General features: G+C 35.9%; 1 protein-coding gene across 18 annotated transcripts in view; it reads left to right on the top strand.

Annotated features, from left to right (window-relative positions):
* CLOCK (clock circadian regulator) overlaps window positions 1–24,226 on the top strand; it is a 135,758-nt gene that overhangs the window by 16,861 nt on the left and 94,671 nt on the right. For 12 of the 18 annotated variants that reach the window (XR_004350041.1, XR_004350040.1, XM_032632902.1 and 9 more), the window contains exon 3: window positions 22,911–22,997. The exons of 3 other annotated variants lie outside the window; for them this stretch is intronic. The gene's annotated coding sequence lies outside the window, so the exon portion shown is untranslated. Of the gene's footprint in view, window positions 1–22,084; window positions 22,288–22,910; window positions 22,998–24,226 lie in introns of all 18 variants that reach the window. 3 more of the 18 variants (XM_032632899.1, XM_032632890.1, XM_032632889.1) reach the window with 1 other exon arrangement.

Below are 24,226 nucleotides of genomic sequence, written 5' to 3'. Positions count from 1 at the left end.
AACAGGTTTTGAATATACTTTTAGTAGTGGACTTTATCCTATTTGTTCAGCAAGTACCTAGTGAACATCTGCTGTGTGCCAGGCACTGTTCTAGTTGCTGGTGTTACAGCAGTGAACAAAGAATGCAAAAAGACCTGCCCTTGGGGAGCTTACATTCCAACTGGGAGAAACCAGATGAGAAACTCTTAACTTAAATGTATGTTAGATGGTGATTAATACTATGGAGGAAAACAAATCAGGGGAGGGGGCTGGACTGTTGGGGCAGGGACAGAGGGATTTATAATTTTTAATTGTGTGGACAGAAAGGTCTTCACTGAGAAATTGATATTTAAGCAGACCTTAGTCTGCTCTATACCCTAATAATGAAACAACTAACAATTCAGAAGGAAAAGGGGAAAGAAGGTGGGAGCTTGAATAAGTGTGCTAAGTATGCTAGTTGCCTCCTGTGTAGTAACTAGAAGTCCATAGCATTTAACATCAACAGGTGTAGTGATAGAAGTATATCTAACAGCAGAACGGTAGACCATAAGAAATATCATGTTTTTGGTTGAAATCTGGTGATGAGAAAGTGTAACATCTTAACATAGGTTATAGTAGAGAACTAATAGGTAACATGAAGAAATGGAAGATGGACTTCAATACATATGATATGATTATAAAAGTATTATTTTAATAAAAACCTTATTAAAATAACAGAACTATCTGTAAAATGTAAATATGGAGAAAAAATGGAATTAAATGAGACATTAGTGGGTATTTTGATTGTAAAGTTTATAATTTACAATGAAGAAATACCAACTATACCTGCAAAAATAGTAGAGCATTAATATTCAAAAGTAAAAGTGATCCTGGAAAGTTACTCAGGAAAACTTTACTGGTGGACTTTAATGAATCTCTCTTAGACCAAAGTGTATCAAGTGAACAAAAAATTAAGGCTATAGAACAATTAAATATCCCAATTAATAAGCAAAATTTGATGGATAAACTGAATCCTACCTTGAAAATAGAGACTATACCTTCTTTCCAAGCATTTTAGAACATATACAAAAATTGATTATAGTACTAGATCATAAAGAAAACTTTTGTACATTCCTAAAGGTAGGAATAATTTAGAACTGCCCATCTAATATGATAGCCACTAGCTACATCTAGCAATTTAAATTCATTAAAGTTGAGTAAAATTTAAAATGCAGTTTCTCAGTCTTACTAACTACATATCAAGTGCTCAAATAGGATTGATTGCCATTAGAATGAGGAGAGAAGAAAGCAGATTGAAGACAGTATATGTGAACTAAATCTTCCTGTTTCATAGCAAGGAGTCAGTAGACATAATTTGAAGTTAGTCAAGAAATACAGACATGTTATATATAATTACAGAGATAAATATAAAAACTACAGACACATAGGTAAAAGTGAATGCTTCTAGCGAACAGGACTGCAGTTTTTTACTATTTGTTTTTTTAAAACCATGTGCATGTATTACATCAATAATATGCAAGTTTTAAGAGACTAACAGGATATACAAACAAAATAAAAGCTTATAAACTGTCTTTGCACAATAGCTTCTTATCCAGTAACTGTTAAATGTAACTTTATTCCTTTGCATAAAGTAAAAAATGCTCTAGTTTTTTTTGATATTTGATTAAAATTAATTTATACTGAAAGTATTAAAAAAATTTTTCAGGTACCAGTTGCCAGTCTTCTCTTCCATTTACAAATGAAGATAGCAGGCAGCTTTCTGTGACTTAGGGCATATACTACTTATCTTTAATTGATGAAATAGTTAATTTGATTTCAGTAGTGAGTCAAAGATTCATATAAAATATTTGGAGTACTTTAAGATTTTAATCTAAATAAACATCTTTCAGACAACAAAAGGGCACTTACTTGGGTCAGGAAATAAAAATCAAAGCTTATAATCACAGCCCCTGAGGACTTATGATATATTTCAAAGGTAATTTCTCTTTAATTTCTAGGGAATATTTTAAATATAAGAGTGACATCTTTAACAAGGACATTTGGCAAATGACTATATGAAAATTTTACTGCTTATATAGTGAAGGTATTGGTTATTATTTAAGATGCCACTTTATATCGCTTTATTCACAACCTGTTGCTGTAGTTATTATCTATTTTCAGAATATTATTACGTCTTTTTGCATATTCACTATGAGAGAGGGACTATAGATAAGGTTTAGGGCAAAAGAGAAAGAAGTTTTGCCCTGTGATTTAATATTACTTGAAAACGTATATAGGCAGACTAGTTCACAGTGTCATTTGTTGAATGTGTATAATATTTGTTTTCCGGTTTCCCAAATTGACTGGCCAAGCCAGTTTTTACCACTTGACACTCTGAAACTGTCAGTATATTGTAGTTTGATAATTCAAGTAACTTTACGCATAAGAAAATTAAACGTATAGGGATTAAATCTAAACACTTAGCTTAGAGGAACAGCATTACACAGCAAATCATCAAAAAGACCGAAAGTAAATCCCCAGTGTAGTGGAAGATTTACGGAATATGGTGTTAGTAATTTATCTTTATAGCAATAAAGTCTTGGTCTCCAAATACTTTTTCAACATTTAAAAATTCAGTATTTTAGAAATAATAAGATTTTTTCTTCCTTGGAATGTAATTTACATCATTTTAATAGTTAAAGATCTTTATGGTTATACTTAAATCAATTACAAAGTACTTGCTGAAGGTGTAGGAGATTGGGAACTTATCTACTGACTTCTAGACACAATCTAAAACTTTGCTTTTCAATAAATCTTTGACATTTTCTTGTTTGTCTTTGTTCTAAAACATTAATGCATGTTTTTAAAAATCCAATAGTAATGAAACGTTCTATAAATGTGTGTGTCACTTACCCTAGGTTGTACTACATTCTGATTACCAGCCCTAAAATAATTATTATAATCATATGGTTTACAGTATACAGCAAGAGTCTAATGGCACCACAGGAACCATACCCAACCTGAAACAAGTGTTTATTTATTCTTTCAACTCTCATCAAGCCATATGCTTGTATATGTTTAGAGGAGAGTATCTCTTCTTCCTTAGGCTAGGCTCACTCTGCCTCTCACTACCTTTATTTTTTGAAGGCCCTGACATTTTAAAATTCTCTAAAGGTGTTACTAGTGAGTGCTTTCCGTAGATATTATAAGAATAAAAATGAAAATATTATATTACTAACATACGTCATAGTTTCTAATTGTAGGGACTTTGTTTTTTCAGTCATACAGCCCTGGTACCTAAAATGCCTGGCCATAGTATATACTCAGTAGTTTTTGAGCATAGGTAAATGCAGAAACAACTGATGTATCCATATTTTTATGTATATTTACTCTATTCATATTTAGCAAATACTTTAACATTATTGTATATAACGATAGTCTTGCAATTTATCTTCCTATCTAAAAGAATATTTAGTTGTATATAATCCAGTTAGACTCTAAGCTCCTTAAGGAGTTTGAGATTAACTTTCACACCACGGGAATATTAAACTGTAAGTGGGAGTAATATTCCACATTATAACTTAGCTGCCCAAATGTAAATTCTCTGGTTTGTGTCAGTTGAGAGTTCTCACTCATAATAGTGTGCCAATCATCCAGTTAAGAAAAGTAATGCTCTGACAACTTTAGTTGGTCAAACACATTTTATTTAAGTAGTAAGATTTAAACCATATGTTTAAAACTTTATTTTTAAGTTTCTAAAATCTTTAATTTTTAAAGATTAGCAGTAGTATATGAGATTTCATCATCAGACCAAATTGGCAGCATAGGGATTCCTAACACTCATCCCTTGCCAAAACGTCAGCTTCGCTCCTGCAAACCCAGGTCCCATCTCTACCTAGTGTCTGTCAGCTCCAGTGGCCCCAGGCAGCTCCTGTGACTCCTCAGCTCCAGGTCATGAGAATTCCAACAAACCCAGTCCCCTGATCCATTGTAGCACTAGCCAGCTCCTGTGAACCCAGGCTACAGGGTTACTTTGGTGCTGGTCAACTACTGTGGCACCAGGCCCTCAGCAGGCTCCTGATTCACCTCAGCACCAGCTGCCTTCCATGATCCTGGGCATCTTCCATAGCACCAGGCTACTGGCAGTTTCCCATGAACCCAGGTCATGGCACATCCCAGCACCAACTGCCTCTGTGGCCCCTGGTTCCTAATCAATGCCTGTGAACGCAGACTCCCAGCTGGGCTCAGCACCTGGACAACTACCATGACCACAGGTCCCTGACACACCCCAGCTCAGGTCTGGCCCATGTGGAACTAGACTCCAGACTGGCTTCTGTGGGCCCTGAATCAGGTCCTCCCTCTTGTACCCAGGCACCAGGATGGTCCCTGAATATGCAAGCATCTGGCCTGCCCACCTGTTGACCCAGGCATCACACCTGCCCACCCCATGGCTCCAGCAGTAAACTTGCCTGTGGAAACCACCTTATATGTCACCCAGAATCTCTGGATGGGCTGACTGGTGAAGGACTTCCTGCTGAAGCATGTTGTAAAGACTAGAAGAGGTGCCCATTTTCTCAAATGTGCAGACTCTAGTGTAAGCCACAAGGATCATGAATCATCAGGGAAACATGACACCATCAAAGGAAACTAACAAAATTCCAATGACTGCCCCTGAAGGAAGAGATCTGTGAACTATCTGGCAAAGAATTGAGAATAATCCTCTTGAAGAAATTCACTGAACTATTAAAGGAATACATACAAGTAAATGAAAGTAGGAAAACAATGAGTGAACAAAATGAGAAGTTTAACAAAGAAATGGAAACCATTATTAAAAAAACACAGAAATCCTAGAGTTGAAGAATACAATTACTGAACTGAAGATTTCTTAGAAATCTTCAACTGCAGATTTGACCAAGCAGAAGAAAGAAATAATGGATGAGGAGACAGGTCATTTGAAATCATCCAATCAGAGAAACGAAAAGAAAAGAGAATGGGAAAGTGTGAAGAAAGCCTCTGTAAATAATGGAATGCCATTAAAAGAAACAATCTACTAGTTATTGGAATCCCAGAGGAGAAGAGAGGGAGAAAGAAGCATAAAGCTAATTTAAAGAAACAATGGCTGAGAAGTTCCCAAATCTGGGGAGAGATTTGGATATCCAAGTTCATGAGGGTTGAAGCTAATAGGTCACCCCAAAATGATCTTCTCCAAGACATGTTATAATACAACTCTGTAAAATCCAGTACATTTTAAAAGCAGCAAGATAAAAAAAATTCTTCCCATATAAGGGAACCCCCCATAAGGCTATCAACAGAATAAGGCTATCAGCAGAAACTTTGGGGGATGATATATTCAAAGTGCCCAAAGAAGAAAGCTGCCAATCAAGAATACTTTACCCAGCAAAATTGTTTTATATACATGAAGGAGAGATACTTTCCCAAACAAAAGCTGGGGGTATTCATCACTACTAGATCTGCCTTATGAGAAATGGTGAAAGGAGTTCTTCAAGCTGAAAGCAAAGAATGCTAATTAGTAACATGAAAACATATGGAAATATAAAACATACTGGTAAAGGTAAGTATATAATCAAATTCAGAGTATTAGATAATATGACAGTATTGAGAGTAACATGGTGGTTAAGTTAATCCCTTAACTCTAATATAAAGGTTTAAAGGACAACTGTGTTAAAGTAACTATAGCTATGGGACTTCCCTGGTGGTCCAGTGGCTAAGACTCCACGCTCCCAATACAGGGGACCCAGGTTCAATCCCTGGTCAGGGAACTAGATCCCATGTGCTGCAACTAAGAGTTCACATGCTGCAACTAAAGATCCCACATTGCCGCAACTAAAGATCCCACATGTTGCAACTAAAGATCCTGCATGCTGCGATGAAGAGCCCACATGCTGCAACTAAGACCCAACACAGCCAAATAAATAAATATTAAAAAAGGTAACTATAGCTACAGTAATTTGTTAATGGATGCACAATGTTAAAAGAGGTAAACTGTGACATCAAAAGCATAAAGTAAAGATTAGAGTTCTTGTATATGATCTAAGTTGCTAGCTTAAAGTAGATTGTTATAGCTAGAAGATGTTTTATATAAGTTTCATGATAATCATAAAACAAAACCTGCAGTAGATAGACAAAAGATAAAGAGAAGGGAGTCAAAGCATGCCACTATGGGAAATCATCAGTTCACAAAGACATCACAAGATGGAGAAAGGAACAAGGGAACTACAAAACAGGCAGAAAACATTTAATAAAATGGCATGAGAAAGTTCTTACCTATCAATAATTACTTTAAATGTAAATGGATAAAATTTTCCAGTCAAAACTCATGGAGTAGCTGCCTGGATTAAAAAACAGGATCAACTATATGCTGCCTATAAGAAACTCATTTCACCTTAAGGATACATGTAGGCTCAAAGGGAAGGAATGGAAAAAGATATTCCATGCAATTGGAAACCAAAGAGAGCAGGGGTAGCTAACCTTATATCAGACAAAATAGACTTTAAATCAAAAACAATAACAAGGGGCAAAGACTGTCATTATACAATGAAAAAGGGATTGATTCATCAAGAGGATATAACAATTGCAGATATATATGCACCCAACATTGGAGCACCTAAAAATATTAAGCAAATACGAACAGATCTTAAGGGAGAAATTGACAACAATTAAGTAATAGTAGGGGACCTCAGTACCTCCACTTTCAGCAATGGATAGGTCATCTAGAAGAATGAAGGAAAACACTGGACGTGAAATATACCTTAGACCAAATAGACCTAACACATATACAGAACATTCCACCCAACAGCAGCAGAATACGTATTCTCAAGTGTACATGGAAACTCTCCAGGATAGATCATATGTTAGGTCACAAAACAAGCCTTAGCAAACATTGGTATTGTACCACCTATCTTTTCCATACAATGGTGTTAAACTTGAAATCAATAAGAGAGGAAAATTGAAAAATTAACAATTGTGTGGAAATTAAATAACACACTCCTAAACAGCCAATTAGTTAAAGAAGAAATCAAAAGGGAAATTAAAAAATACCTTGAAAGAAACAAAAATGGAAATACAACATACCAAAACAGATGGTATGCGGCAAAAGCAGTTTAACAGGGAATTTCATAGCAATAAATGTCTAGATTCAGGGATGGGGGGAAAGATCACAAATAAACAACCTAACTACACCTCAAGGAACTAGAAGGGAAAAGCCTGGGACCAGATGGCTTCAAAGGAAAATGCTCCAAAACATTTAAAGCAGTTAGCAGAAGGAAGGAAACAACAAAGATTAGCACAGAAATAAAGAGACCAGGAAAACAATATAAAAGATAAATGAAACTAGTGGCTGTTTTTTGTTTGTCTTTTTTTTTTTTTTTTTTTTTGAAGATAACATTGACAGATCTTTAGCTGGACTAAAGAAAAAAGAAGACTCAAAATCAGAAACAGATGTAGAGAACAAACGTATGGGCACCAAGGGGGGAAAGTGACGGCGGGGGTGGTGGTGGTGGGATGAATTGGGAGATTGGGACTAACATATATACACCAATATGTATAAAACAGATAACTAATAAAAACCTGCTGTATAAAAAAAAAATTCAAAAAAAATTCAGAAATGAAAGAGGAGACATTACAACTGACATGACAGAAATACAAAGGAAAATAGACTCCTATGAACAATCATGCCAACAAATTGGTTAATCTAGAAGAAATGGATAAATTCCTAGAAACATACAACCTACCAAGACTGAATCATGAAGAAGTAGAAAATTTGAACAGACCAATAATGGATAAGGAGATTGGAACAGTAACCAAAAGCCTTGCAGCAAAGAAGAGCCAGGACCAGATGGTTTCACTGGTGAAACATTCTACCAAACATTTAAAGAATACTTAACACCAATCCTTCTTAAACCCTTCCAAAAAATTGAAGAAGAAGGAACACTCGATACCAAAGCCAGATTAGCATACTACAAGAAAAGAAAACTACAGGCCAAAATCCTTGAGGAATATAGGTGCAAAAATTATCAACAAACTCTACTAGTAAACTGAATTCAGCAGCACATTAAAAGAACCAGACACCATGATCAAGTTAGATTTATCCCCAGGATGCAGGCATGGTTCAGTATACACAAGTCAATAAATGTGTACACTACATTACTAGAATGAAAGTTAAAAAACATATCAATTATTACTGAATAGATATTTTCTGCATATGTGATCTGTGAACAGAGGTAATTTTTTGCTTCTTCCTTCCATATTTGGATGACTCTTTTTCTTGCCTAATTGCTTTAGCTAAGACTTTGAGCACGATGTTGAATATAAGTGATGTGAGTAGGCATCCTTGATTTGTCCATAATCTTGGAGGAAAAGCTTTCAGTTTCCATTGTTGAGTATGATGTTAGCTGTGATCTTTTCATATATGGCTTTTATTATGTTGAGGTGGTTTATTTCTGCTTCTAGTTTAGTGTTTTTATTATGAAACAGTGTTTAGTTTTGTCAGATGCTTTTTCTTCATCAATTGAGGTATTTCCTTCCCCTTCATTCTGTTAATGTATATGACACTGATTGATTTTCATGTTTTGAATCATCCTTGCATTCCACCTGATCATGGTATATAATACATTTAATGTGCTATTGAATTTGGCTTGTTAGTATTTTGTTGAGGATTTTTGCATCATTATTCATCAGGAATATTAGTCTGTAGTTTTCTTGTTGTGTCTTTTTCTGGTTTTGCTATCAGGGTAATGCTGGCATCATGAAATGAGTTGGAAATGTTCCCTCCTATTTAATTATTTGGAAGAGTTTGAGGAGGATTGGTGTTAATTCTTTAAATGTTTTGGAGACTTTTCCCATGAAGCCATCTGGTCCCAGACTTTTCTTTGTTGGGATCTGCTTTTATTTCTTGATTAATTGACTTTAAATTATTCTCGATTCTTCTAAGATGAGGATTTAATTCACTTATGCTGTCCTTAATCTCTCATATCTCTTCATCCCGAAGTTTGAAACATTGTAATTTGTTCTTTTATTAGTATCTTTGCAACTGTAAATAACATGTTTCTTAGACATTATACTTTAAATCCCTACTGTGTAAGATAAGGATAGTAGGGCCTTTATCCATTTCTCCATCTTGTCTTTTCTACTCCTTCACTTCCATTTTACCTTTTCTTTTGTGTTTGACCAGGTTGATCACATAACATTTACGTTCTGTTATGTAATGAGATTTAAGACATTCAGTCTTTTCGGTAGGTTGATTCTAAAAGCTGAACAAAATAAATTACAGTTAATCATTGAGCTGTTTATTTTCCATGGGTACAAAGTTATGATAATGGAACTCAAAAAATAAAATATGTGATGTCAAGGTAAGGTTGGTTATCTTTACTTACAGTTCATAAGTTTTTTTTCACAGTCATGCCACTAGTTTGCCTTATATTCTGACTTTATATTCTGATTAGTTTGCTTAATATTGTTCATCTTTCCCCCCTACAGCCTGTAATTGCCTTTTTCTTCTTGGTCAAAATGTTTCCTGCTTGAATCACAATATCTGTTATTTGTTGGATGGAATCCCTGGTTTTCCTGGAGACATCCCTTTTAGAGTTGTCCTACTTTCTTCTTCAGTCTTCATGGGTTGGAAGCCTGCTGTATTTCTGTCATTCTGAGATACTCCTTCACTGCATTTCTGGGTTAGACTTACTGCCTCTTAGATATCACATCTTTGTCTTTTATGGCGTTCTCCTCCTTTTTGCTGGAGTATATTCTAAATTAACTTCAGTTTACAGGGTACTTAAGATGTAAGCATTCTTGCATGCCTGAACATGGCTTTTTCGCCTCATTCATAATTGCTTGATAGTTTGTCTGGGTGTAGAAATTTAGATTCAGATTAAATTCCTTTAGAACTTATGGGTTTTTGCTCTGTTGTGTTTTAGATCAAGATGGTAGGAAGTCTGGTGCTACTCTTGAGTCTTGTTACTTTTTAATGACCTTTTCCCCTTGTCTTTGGAAGCTTTAGTATCTTATCTTTATCTTTGTAGTTCTGGAATTTTATAGTTACGTGTCTAGGTATGAGTTGTTCTTATTATTCTATCTGAACTCTCTGGGGTAGGTAGGCCCTTTCAGTTGAAATGCAGATGTCTCCCTCCAGGTATGGGAAATGTTCTCCATTATTTTTTGGTAATATTTCTTGGTTTTCTATGTTCTCCCACTTTGGAATGCTCACCAGCAGAATTTTGGCTTTCTGGTTTGATCCTTATGTCTTTTATCTTTTCTCATGTTTTCTATCATTGCCTTTTTATTCCGTATTCTGACAGATTTCTTCAACTATGTGTTCCTACTTTTCTGTGAATGTCTGTAACCAGATTGTAAGTATTTCAGTAGCTTTGCTTATTTTTTGTTCATATCATTTCAAGAGGCAACATGGTATAGTAGTTAAAAGCATATACAATGGAACTGGACTGCCAGACTGTGTGAGTTAAGTTTCCAGCTCCATCACTTAATAACCATGTGACCTTGGGTAAGTTATTTAACCTCTCTGTGCTCAGTTTCTGAACTACAAAATGAGGATAATAACTACTTTGTGGGCAAAGGAGTTCATATTTGTAAAGCATTTATAACAGTTCTTGGTGTAGTAGAATCTGTGTCATTGTTTGTTTAATATGTAGCATTCTGTTTTTGTTGTATTGAATGCAGTGTCTTTAGGAGTATCTTAAAGATATTTTGTTTTTTATTCTTTTCTTCTGTACCCTGAATAATGTATGAGTCTTCTGGGGTTAGTTGATCTACTTATTTATCTTGGTCTTTTTCTAGCTGCGGTTTTTCCTCATATGACTAGAAATTATTATTGTTGGTTCATGTATATTGCTACCAGATTATCTTGATTATTTTAGGTAGCTATGGTGGGGGTTTTTTCTCGTATAGGTGGATTTTTTTTCCAATTGCCATCTCTGTTTGAGAAGGCTGGTTGGTGATTCTTTGTACATAGATGGAGTGTCTTGTCTGCTGGCAAGTTTAGGTTTAGAGCCTAAGAGCAGGGAACCTATTGCTGTTTTCAGGAGCTTTCTGGTTGTCATATTGACATGAGCTCTGTGGACACTAACATCCATCTAGTTTCTTTCTGAGCAGTTTGCTAAATTTCTGCTAGATTTCTTTAGAAAAGAGTGGTGCAGTTTTGGGCCTAGGTGTGATGCTGGCCTTGCTTAGCCAGGGAAGGGGTGCAGAGAAAGGAAACAGGTAAAGCTTTTTCCTAGGTCACTTGTATTCAGCCTCTGTATCTGCTAACTCTAGAGGCTAGAGTCTCAGGACAATTGACTCAGAACTCCACTGTAGTCCCTTTATGTGAATTTTGCATATGCTTAACCTGTTAATACACTTGGATCTGCTTTCTGCTCTCCAGAAATCTACTGTATCATTTCATCTCTTCATAACTTCCTTCTCCATTGTTTTAATTGTTTTATAGATCTTACTTTTTGTTCTTCTGTGCTGTCTTACCAGTAGGCTTTCCAAAGGGAAGAGAGGCAAAACTGAGTGTTTGTCATTATCTCTTTCATTCTTCAGGTTTTCTTGAAAGAAAGAAAGAAAGAAAAGAATGAAAGAAATTGTCACTTCACCCCTAAGTAATTCTATGTTTCTTTAAAAAATAAGGATATTTTCTTACATAAACTCAGTATCATTACTACATCTAACCAAATTAACCATAATTTCTTAATATCATATAATGCCTAGTCCTTATTCAGATTTTTTTCAATTGTTTCAAAAATACTTTTTGATATTGTCTGAATCAGGATTCAAATGAGGTACTAACAATTGGTTGTAATGTTTCGAGTCCTTTTTTTTTTTTTTTTTTTTTTTTTTGCTGTACGTGGGCCTCTCACCATTGTGGCCTCTCCCGTTGCGGAGCACAGGCTCCAGACGCGCAGGCCGTGGCACACAGACCCAGTCGCTTCACGGCACGTGGGATCCTCCCAGACCAGGGCACGAACCCGCGTCCCCTGCATCGGCAGGCAGACTCCCAACCACTGCGCCACCAGAGAAGCCCTTGAGTCCTTTTTTTTTTAAGAGTACAATTTATTTGGAAGAAGAGTGTTATCAGTTTGTAGATCACCTTTGATAGAAAATGTTTGCCACAAGTATGTATTACACAGTAATGCTCCAATTTCTTAACAATGAAAAATCTTCCTCAAATAACACGTACTTTGTTGTAATGGAAAACATATACAACAGTATACAGATTAGAATAATCTACTGATCACCCAGCTTTAATAACTATCAACTCAGAACCTGTCTTGTTTCGCCCATACCCTCACCCATGTACCCTCTCCTAAAGCTATTTGAAGCATATTCCACATATAATTCACTGTAAATATTTCTAAATGTAAATGTAAATATTTCTGAAACTAAAGGCTCTGAGGCTTTTTAAAATTTAGGACAGTTGACAACCCCCCACCCCCTTTTCCCTCCATGTTGAAGAAACTAGGTCAGTTGTTCTGTATAATATTTCACATTCTAGATTTATCTGATTGCTTCTTCCTGATGTCATTTTACTTATTCCTTTTCTGTATAATTTAAACTGAAAGTTTGATCTAAAGCAGTGTTTCTCAACCTTTTTCTTTCTTTTTTTTTTCTTACTCCTTTAAAGGCCCTTTTTAGACATTTTTTTTTTCCTTTATTGTCTGCTCTTTGAAACCCAAGAACAGATACAGCACTGTGCTTTGGAGGGCAAGAAACCATTTTAATATACTACTGTTGAAGATATTTTTCACCCCTGGGTGTGACATTGCTACTGTTAAGAATATACAATATAAAGGTTTGATAGATTCCAGCGTGACTCTTCTACACAAGAACATTTTATAAGTAGTACTGTATACTACATGTTTCATTACATTGGGAGGTACGTAATGTCTGTCTCACTTTTGGAGATGGTAAGATTGATCAGTTGCACTCACTTGGTGACAGCATGATCTGTTGTGCAATTCACGATCACTTTTTCTCCTCATGGCTTTAAAATCCATTGATGATTGTTGCCCATCTATTTATGTAATTTCTTTTTGTTCTTATTAGCTAAAATTCTTTGAAGGACTACCCCTCACCAATTAGGTCTCTTTGGTTACCTTGAAATATAGTTTGATAGGACAGACAAGAAAAATGCTTTATCAATTACCTTTTACTTACCAAATTTTTTTTTTTTTTTTTTTTTTTTGTTGTACACGGGCCTCTCACTGCGGTGGCCTCTCCCGTCGCGGAGCCCAGGCTCCGGACGCGCAGGCCCAGTGGCCATGGCTCACGGGCCCAGCCGCTCCGCGGCATGTGGGATCCTCCCGGACTGGGGCACGAACCCGCGTCCCCTGCATCGGCAGGCGGACTCCCAACCACTGCGCCACCCGGGAAGCCCTACTTACCAATTTTTGATTAACCCTTAGTATACCATCAATATCCATTGGATTTAATTATAGACTTTTTGATTTTTTAAGCATTCCAACTATTTATAAGAACTAGTATTTCATGATTATTATTCTTTGAGGTCTCCTAAAGAACAAAACAAAATGTACTTTAAAAAATTGAATAAATCTCTATCTTTCATTAATTATATTCTCTTACCTTTAAACATTGTGTGTTTCAACATTTTAAGATTTGTTTTATCATGACTCACCAGTTATTGCTATCTTTCCTTAAAAGATAACATGAAAGTAGAAGAATAATGGAATCGCGTAGAAGGGTGATAGAATATGGAAAAGTTTGTCGCTATTGCATCATTTTTTTCAGTCTGATTTTTGTATTGCCCAAGTTATTACATCATCTTTCAAGAAGTTATTAAAGAAGCCTGGAGACACTATTTTTGTAGGCTGCTTTTAGTTTTCATTGAACACAGTTGAGAATTCAGAAACTTTCATTTCTGCCCATAATGGCAAAGAGAAGAAAAATCACAGCAGAAGATGTTTCACATCTGTTCGACAAATCAGCTGCTGAGTGCAAAGAGAAATTGTAGCACTCCAGGCTCTACACTTGCATTATCCAATAGAAGTATAATGTGAACCACAAATGAAGCCACATGCATTGTTTAAAATTTACCTTAAAAAAGTAAGCAAAGAAAATGGTGTCATTGAGTCTGAAGTCAGGGAGCCAGATTCCTCCAGCTTCATTTTTCTTTCTCAAGATTGCTTTGGCTATTTGGGGTCTTTTGTGTCTCCATAAAAATTAAAAAATTTTTTTGTTCTAGTTCTGTGAAAAATTGCTGATTTGCTAGGGATTGCATTGAATCTGTAGATTGCCTTGGGTAGTATAATCATTTTGACAATGTTGATTCTTCCAGTCCAAGAACATGGTATATCTTTCCATCTGTTTGAGTCCTTTGATTTCATCAGCGTCTTATACTTTTCAGAGTACAGGTCTTTTGTCTCCTTAGGTAGGTTTATTTGTAGGTATTTTATTCTTTTTGGTGTGATGGTAAATGGGATTGTTTCTTGCATTTCTCTTTCTGATCTTTCGTTGTTAGTGTATAGAAATACAACAGATTTCTATGTATTAATTTTGTAACCTGCAGCTTTACGAAATTCATTGATGAGCTCTAGTAGTCTTTTTTGTAGCATCTTCAGGATTTTCTATGTACAGTATCATGTCATCTGCAAACAGTGACAGTTTAACTTCTTCTTTTCCAGTTTGGATTCCTTCTATTTCTTCTTTGCTTGCCATAGCTAGGACTTCCAAAACTATGTTGAATAAAAGTGGCAAGAGAGGACATCCTTGTCTTGTTTCTGATCTTAGAGGGAATGCTTTTAACTTTTCACCATTGGGTATGAGGTTAGCTGTAGGTTTGTTGTATATGGCCTTATTATGTTGAGGTATGTTCCCCCTATGCCCACTTTCTGGAGAGTTTTTGTCATAAATGGGTGTTGAGTTTTGTCAAGTTTTTCCTGCATCTAGTGAGATCATATGGTTTTTATTCTTCAGTTTGTTGATGTGGTGTATCACATTGATTGATTTGTGGATATTGAAAAATCCTTGCTTCCCTGGTATAAATCCCACTTGATCATGGTGTATGATCCTTCTGTATTGCTGGATTCAGATTGCTAGTACTTTGTTGAGGATCCTTGCGTCTATGTCCATCAGTGATATTGGCCTGTAATTTCCTTTTTTTGTGGTGTCTTTGTCTGGTTTTGGTATCAGGGTGATGGTGGCCTCATAGAGTAAGTTTGAGAATTTTGCTTCCTCTGCAATTTTTTTGGAACAGTTTCAGAAGGATAGGTGTTAGCTCTTCTGTAAATGTTTGATAGAATTCACCCGTGAAGCCATCTGGTCCTGGACTTTTGTTTGTTGGGAGTTTTTACTCACAGTTTCAGTTTCAGTACTTGTGATTGGTCTGTCCATTTTTTCTATTTCTTCCTGGTTCAGTCTTGGGAGATTGTACCTTCTAAGAATTTGTCATTTCTTCCATGTTGTTTGTTTTATTGGCATACAGTTGCTTGTAGTAGTCTCTTATGATTCTTCTTATTTCTGTGGTGTTAGGTGTAACTTCTCCTTTTTCATTTCTAATTTTATTGATTTCAGTCCTCTCCTTTTTTTTCCTTAATGAGTCTAGCTAAAGGTTTATCAATTTTGTTTATCTTTTCAAAGAATCAGCTTTTAGTTTTATTGAACTTTGCTATTGTTTTCTTTGTTTCTGTTTCATTTATTTCTGCTCTGGTCTGTATGATTTCTTTCCTTCTACTAACTCTAGGTTTTGCTTGTTCTTTCTTTATTTGCTCTAGATGTAAAGTTAGGTTGTTTATTTTAGATTTTTCTTGTTTCCTGGGGTAAGGTTGTATTGCTCTAAACTTCCCTCTTAGAACTGCTTTTGCTGCATCGCCTAGGTTTTGGATCATTGTGCTTTCATTTTCATTTGTCTCTAGCTATTTTTTGATTTCTTCAGTAATCCATTGGTTGTTTAGTAGCATATTGTTTAGCCTCCATGTGTTTGTATTTTTTACAGTTTATACTACAAAGCCATAGTCATCAAAACAGTATGGTACTGGCACAAAAATAGAAATATAGATCAATGGAACAGGATAGAAAGCCCAGAAATAAACCCATGCACCTCTGGTCAATTAATCTCTGACAGAGAAGGCAAGACTATACAATAGAGGCAAGACAGTCTCTTCAATAAATGGTGCTGGGAAAACTGGACAGCTGCATGTAAAAAAAATGAAATTAGAACATTCTCTAATACCATACACAAAAATAAACTCAAAATGGATTAAAGACCTAAATGTGAGACTGGACACTATAAAGCTCTTAGAGGAAAACATAGGCAGAACACTCTCTGACATAAATCACAGCAATATCTTTTTTGGTCCATCTCCCAGAGTAATGGAAATAAAAACAAACAAATGGGACCTAATTAAACTCAAAAGCTTTTGCACCATGAAGAAAACCATAAACAAAACGAAAAGATAACCCACAGAATGGGAGAAAATATTTGCAAATGGTGTGACTCACAAGGGATTAGTTTCCAAAGTTTACAGACAGGTTTTGCAGCTCAATATCAAAAAAAAACAATGCAGTCAAAAAATGGGCAGAAGACCTAAATAGACATTTCTCCATAGAAGACATACAGATGGCCAGGAGGCACATGAAAAGATGTTCAGCATTGTTAATTATTAGAGAAATGCACATCCAAACTACAATGAGATATCATCTCACACCAGTCAAAATGGCTATCATCAAAAAATTCACAAACAGAAAATGCTGGAGACTGTGTGGAGAGAAGGGAGCCCTCCTACACTGTTGGTGGGAATGTAAATTGGTGCAGCTGCTATGGAGGACCGTATGGCAGTTCCTTAAGAAACTAAAAATAGAGCTACCATATGATCATGCAGTCCCACTCCTGGGCATAATACCTGGAGGAAAACATGGTCTGAAAGGATACATGTACCCCAGTGTTCATTGCAACGCTGTTTACAATAGCCAAGACATGGAAGCAACCTAAGTATCCATCAACAGACAAATGGATAAAGAAGAAGTGGTACATATATATAATGGAATATTACTCAGCCATTAAAAAGAATGAAATAATGATACTTGCAGCAACATGGATGGTCCTAGAGATGGTTGTACTGAGTGAAGTAAGTCAGAGAAAGAGAAATATTGTGTGATATTGTTTATATGTGGAATCTAAAAAAAAATTATACAAATGAACTTATTTGCAAAATAGGAACAGACTCACAGACTTAGAGAATGAACTTATGGTTACCAGGGGGGAAGTGGCGGGGGAGGGATAGTTGGGGAATTTGGAATTGACATGTATATACTGCTATATTTAAAATGGATAACCAACAAGGACCTACTGTGTAGCGCAAGGAACTCTGCTCAATATTCTGTAACAACCTAATTGGGAAAAAAATTTGAAAAAGAATAGATGCATATATATGTATAACTGAGTCACTTTGTTGTATACCTGAAACTAATACAACATTGTTAATCAACTATACTCCAATATAAAATAAAAAGTTAAAAAAAAAAAAGCAAATGGTGTCATTGAGGAAAGCAAGAAATTCCTTTTAGGAATTCACACTTTGGGGGACAAACTTTGATGGATTGCTTCTGTCTCTTCTTTGGACCCAGTCAGATAAATTCTCTCCCTTCCTCATCTCCTCTGCATTCACCCCAAAGAGGCCATGTTTCTCATGGCTCTGCCTAGCTCGTTAGCAGCTCAGTTAGTAGCTCAGTAACGTACTACCTTGGGTTTGCTTTGTCTCCTTATATGTCTTTCTTCCCTTTCACTTATTCACATCCAGGCATTGAACCCTCCCTTTCCAAAGTGTCAGTTTGTCCCTATGCCTCAGGCTACCTTTTTGAGGTGAAATAGTGGCTTCCAAACTTCTTTGACCACAGCCTATAGTAAGAAATATGTTTTATGTTGTGACCCAGTACCCACACACTCAATAAACACATACCTGAAACAACAGTTTCAGGAAATAACCTAACCATTACTAGGTGTCCTGTACTTTGACTTTTTCTTCTATTTCGTTTCATTTAAAAAAATGCTTGTTATACCCCCTGTATTGCTGGACCAAAGTGTAGGAACGTTTATAATTTTGTTAATATATTGATATATTGTCCTCCATAAGTCAGCACCTATTTCTACTCCCACCAGCAGTGCATGAGAGTAATGCCAAAACTGATATTATAAATGCTTTGAAAATTCTGCCTTTAGAGTATGTGACTCATCAATGTCCTCAAACTTGTTCCACTCCTGTCTTGCCTGGGGATAGAGTATCATGTGCATTAACTCAGCTCCTTTTTCAGTAGTAGTGGGAGAGCGAAAAAGAAGACTGTGGGTTAGTTGAACACTTTAGGATTCCATCCTGATTTATTTATAATGTTTTGATTGTATCTCTTTGGATAGCTTTTTTGTGGTTGTTCTAGGTACTTTATGTATAGGTAACTTATTATAGTCTACTGGCTAACTCCCTTTACCCACCCCCTCCATTTCTAATTTTCTCTCTATATATTGAGAACCGTATCACACAGTGTTAATAATTTCTGCTTAAATCATCAAAAATAATATAGAAGACTTAGGAGAAGGAAAAGGCTATTGTATTTACCCATATTCTTCCTCTTTCCAGTTTTTCCCTCCTGATTTTCCAATATTCCTTCTTTTATCATTTCCTTTCTGTTAGAAGAACTTCCTATAGTCATTCCTTTTTTTAAGGCAGGTCTACTGATGACACACTCTCTTAGTTTTCTGTCATTTGTGGATATTTTAATCTCCCTCTCTTTCCTGAAGGATATTTTGTCTGGATATAGAATTCTGGGTTGGCAGTTCCTTTCTTTCAATACTTGAAGAATGCTTCTGGGCATCAAAAATATGAATAGATATTGAAATTCAGAATGTTTATTATGACCATAATGGTCTAAGTGTTAACAGAAAAACTTTTTTTGGAATTATAATTACTATGAGTATACCATAAATGTATTATTGATTTTATTATTAAACAATTACTAGATGTAAATGTATCTTTTCAGAGGGGACTTTTCTTTTCATGGAATTTATGTATCCATAGATGAATATTATGTATATGTTAAAATGAGACTGGTTTCAGTGGAAATTAATAGTAAAAAGAAAAGATGGGTCACTAATAAGTGTGAAGTTTACAAAACACTTATGCTTTTGTTAAGTATATCATTTATAGTAGGATTTACAGTATATTCCTGCTAAACTAATCTATATGTAATATGTCCATATAGGAATGAAAAACAAGCAGAGAAATGCATGGAATGTGACAGTGTAAAGACTTGTCCCAGTTTTTTAAAAAATATGGATTTACTGTGTGCAGTATTCTTTTCATAAAAGTTAATAAAAATGTTTCTCCATAAGTGTTCAAGAAAATATAAAACACTAACTTAACTTTGATATGTGTTACGTTTACTTGAAGATATGATGTTAACTGAAGTAAGGGATCTTTTCAACTGTTTGAAATCATGTAAAATATCTTCACATCACAGACACAAGACACAGGTGATTGATGGAATGTACTAATTTCTTTCTCATTTCTCTGAGAATGGTGAAAGTACAGATGTTGAATTCTAATTTAAGATGCTTCCCAGATCTTGAGTTCTAAATAATTCTATATAAATTATGTAAGGAGTCTCTGGCCACAAGCTTGTAACCTGGATGAACTAAGTTCTAGCTGTCTTCAATATTTATCATCACTGTTTTCGTTGGATTCTCTCAGATGAGCTTCTTAATCAGAAGGTTGTTTTTATTCTCGCATCCTGAAGTTTTAACAGTGCATTGGGGCCAGGCCAGAATATCTGCTTTTTAATGTCATGTATTGTTCTTAACAGAGGTGTATGGGACAGGGAGAAATAAGACCACCTTGGATATATGGTACTTCCATTAGAGGATACTCCCTTGATATCAATATTTAAAATTATTCCTTTGGTGTTCTGGATGTTTCTACAGGGAAATGCATTGTAGTGAATTTTAGATGTGTAAGAGATACATCTTTCTCTTGTGAACTGGAAGAAGGAAGATACAAAATACACTGTAGGAAAGGAGAAAGCAGTATGATGCTCTGACCTTGATATTAGTTCTAGTAGCTGGTTGGTAATTATAGACATGAAGGATTTGGAAATTGATTCCCTAAAACCATCTGGTCCCGAATGTGAAGACTGCTGGATTAAGGTGTAATCTTTCTTCACTAGGTTATAGTCTTGAATCCTCTACTGTGTAATATTCATCTGCTTTTTATCGTTATAACTGTTTTGAGTCCCTTAAGGACCTTCATCATTGTGGGCTGATTACCGGTACTTTGCTGTGCTCTCTTTTCTCTTTTTCATTCTTCACGAGTGTGTTCCTCAGTGGAACAGATTTTTTTTTAAATTAAGTTATACTTGACATACAACATTAGTTTCAGGTATACAACATGGTGATGAGATATTTTTATATGTTATGAAATAATCAGAACAAGTCCACTTACCTTCTGTCACTATACAAAGTTGTTACTGTATTACTGACTGTATTCCCATTACTTCCCCTTGACTTAGTTTATAGCTGGAAGTTTTATACCACTTAATCCCCTTCACCTGTTTCATCCATCATCCTCTTCTCCCAGCAGTTTGTGCTCTCTGAGTCTGTTTCTGTTTTGTTTCGTTTGTTTATTTTTCTTGTTTTTTGGATTCCACATATGAGTGAAATAATTCAGTATTGGTATTATTATTATTTTTTAACATCTTAATTGGCGTATAATTGCTCCACAATGGTGCGTTAGTTTCTGCCCCATAACAAAGTGAATCAGCTATACGTGTACATATATCCCCACGTCTCCTCCCTCCTGCGTCTCCCTCCCACCCTCCCCATCCCACCCCTCTAGGTGGTCACAAAGCACCGAGCTGATCTCCCTGTGCCATGCGGCTGCTTCCTACTAGCTATCTATTTTACATTTGGTAGTGTATATATGTCCATGCTACTCTCTCACTTCGTCCCAGCTTACCCTTCCGACTCCCTGTGTCCTCAGGTCCATTCTCTACATCTGCGTCTTTATTCTTGTCCTGCCCCTAGGTTCTTCATAACCATTTTTTTTTCTTTTTGTCTGACTTATTTCACTTAGCATGATATCCTCAAGGTCCATCCACATTGTTGTAAATGGCAGGATTTAATTCTTTTTTATGGTAGAGTATGATTTGTGTGTGTGTGTGTGTTGTGTATACACCACATCTTTGTTATCTGTTTATCTATTGAAGGACACTTAGGTTGCTTCTGTATCTTGGTTATTGTAAATAATGCTGCAGTGAACATAGGGATACATACATCTTTTCAAATCAGTGTTTTTGTGTTCTTTGGATAAATACCCAGAAGTGGAATTGCTGGATCATATTGTAGTTCTATTTTCAGTTTTTGGAGGAACCTCTATACTGTTTTCCATAATGGCTGCACCAATTTACATTCCCACCAAGAGTGCATGAGGGTTCCCTTTTTTAGTGGAGCAGTTTTTTATTCTTTCTCTTCCTCCTTCTTTAACATGTATATATATTTTTTATTCACAATCCACTCCCCTCAGGTTTTAATTTTCCTCTATGCATCAGATTTTGTCTGTATGGTTGTTGATTTTTCATTCATTCAAAAAACTTAGGATATGTTACAAAAACATAATTGCCAGTTGTATTTCAATGACTGAAACTCCATGACAGCAGGAATTTGGTGTGTTTTTCCCCTAATCATTGGATATGTAGAACCTATCATAGTAAATGAATGAATGAGCATGAAACAAAATTTCCAGCTCTTTCTCTAACAGAGAAATAACCAAATTAATGTTGTAAAGTCTTTTGTTTTTGTTGATTAATCTTTAAAATAGTACTTTTCTGATTTAATGGTAATTAAAATGCTTTTAATATTGTAAGTATCATTAACATTTCTGATAATTTTAATTGTTAATAAAAATTAATGACCATGATTGGGCTATTTCATAAAACCATACTGGAAATAAAGGTTTATAAAAGCACCTACCTCATAGGGATGTTGTGAGGATTGAATTAGTTAATACGTGTAAAGCACTTAGAACTGGACTTCACCTATAGTAAAATGCTTGGCAACTATTAATTTGTAACTGAGAATGGTGCTGAAACTGACTTCTTCCCCATCATTTTGCAGGAGGGCCCCGATGGTCAGTTGATCAATTCATCCATTCATAGGGAGGCTGGCAGTTTTCCCTCAGGCCTTTGCAAAAGCCCCCTGAAAGGATCATCCTCCACAGGACTTTGACTCACCTTCCTTCCCAGGGGTCAACCTCTAAGACCCTTGAGGCTAGGGGACTGGGAAGAGCTTCAGAATGGCTAATATATTGCAGTCAAGTGGTGAGAGTTTAAAATGATCTCTGCCTGTTAGCCCTGTGTGACTGAGTGATGCAGGGCAAGTTGCTTCACTTCTTACTTTCCTCCCTTGCCCATCTCATCTCAGAGAATGACCTTCTCATCCCTTTTCTTACTCTGAGCAGCCATACTAGATTTCTTTTACTTGCACACAAACGCCATATCCTCTCCTACATCTGGCCCTTTGAACATGCCATTCCCTTCTAATGAAACTTGTTCTTTCTCTCCCCTCCCCTCTTGCTTTATTTGGTCAGACCCTACTCATGCTTGCATTAATTGCCTCTTTTTTAGGAAACCTTTCCTAACTAGTTCCCACTAGCCTGGTTTGTATCTCTGCCATGCTTTCCCTTCACATCATCATGATTCTTAAAGCCTTTCATCCCATTTGGAGTTGGCCTACAGACTGAGCTCCCGGAGGAATTGATGGAATCTGACATGTTCATTGCTGCATCCCCTATTCCTGGCACATAGGAAGCCCCAATTAATGCTGTATAGGTGGATGGGAAAAAATACTGGCGGTATTGTTACTTAGAATTTGGTTAACATTATTTCCACAGCTGCCCTTGTTTTACAGATTTTGTTTTTTGTTTTTTGTTTTTCCTGTAAAGCTGCTGAAACTTAGAAGCTGATTTTGTCACAGTGTAAGATGCCTTTGGAAAATTCTGCATTCCTCTTAGATGAATCTTTACAACTTGGTGAGTTTCACTAGATATATTCAATCTTCATTTTGAGCTCAGAAGTATGCCTTCTCTTTTTTTCTTTTCTTTTGTTCTTTTTTCTGTTTTCCCTTTCCTTTTCCTCCCCTCCCCTCCCCTCCCTTCCCTTCCCTTCCCCTCCCCTTCCCTTTCCTTTCCTTCTTCCTTCCCTCCCTCCCTCCCTCCCTTCTTTCCTTCCTTCCTTCCTTCCTTCCTTCCTTCCTTTTCTGTCTTAATTATTGGGTACAGTGAGGTTTACAGTCTCCTGGCAAGGCACATAGGACAGAGTATTATAAAAATATTTAGGACATGATCGGCTACCTTCTTTGATAGTTTTTATTTATCTTTAGATTTTTTATTCTTCAGAGGAATGAAACGTTATTTATTGGTAAGGTAATTGATATCCAGATGTATTTTCTTTCAGCAATTCTTGAAATTTTTCAAAGTTACTACCTGAAAGTAAGAATTATAACTTGTCTTTTTTTGAGAGAAAGGTGATTTGCAAATGACTGAAAAGTAGAATAAGAATTATTTCCTGTCAGGTTTTAGGTTTAGAGATAAAGAAGCAGTTGACTGAGGTACAGAAGGGCCAGTCACCTACTGCATGTCTGCCTTACAAGCAAGTCTCTCCGTCAGGGGTCTGCACACCACCAAATCCAGCTTGCTGCCTGTTTTTGTATGACCCGTGAACTAATAATAGTGTTTACATTTTTAAATGGTTGGGGGAAAAAAAATCCTGGAAGCAGAATACTATTTTATGATGTGTGAAAATTATATGAAATTCAGGTTTTAGTGTCTGTGAATAAAGCTTTATTGGAATACAGCCACTCTTATTTTTTACATATTGTGTATGGCTGTTTTCAAGCTATAGTGGCAGAGTTAGGTAGTTGCATCAGAGATGTTAGGGCCCAGAAAGCCAAAAATATTTACTTTGAGACCCTTTACAGAATAGGTTAGCTGACCCCTTCTCTACCAGGGTAGAGAAGTATCTATAGATTGAGTGCAAAGTAAGAGATGAGTGGGGGAAATTTAGAGGGAGGTAAGAGTTGATACCAGCTCTCAGTGACTGACTTACACTTTTTTTGTGTCCTGGAAAGCATAATCCATATTCTCATTAGACTGACCTGTGTTACTGTTTTAAAATAGAAAATAAGAAGTTGATTCTCCTATTACTTTTCTTCTAAAAGGAATGGACATTTGTAGAAAGAAAATTAGTACTCTGTTTTTTA

This window comes from Phocoena sinus, chromosome 5 (assembly GCF_008692025.1).
Source record: "Phocoena sinus isolate mPhoSin1 chromosome 5, mPhoSin1.pri, whole genome shotgun sequence".
NCBI classification, from domain to species: domain Eukaryota; kingdom Metazoa; phylum Chordata; class Mammalia; order Artiodactyla; family Phocoenidae; genus Phocoena; species Phocoena sinus.
This window is presented reverse-complemented; position numbering and strand designations above follow the sequence as displayed.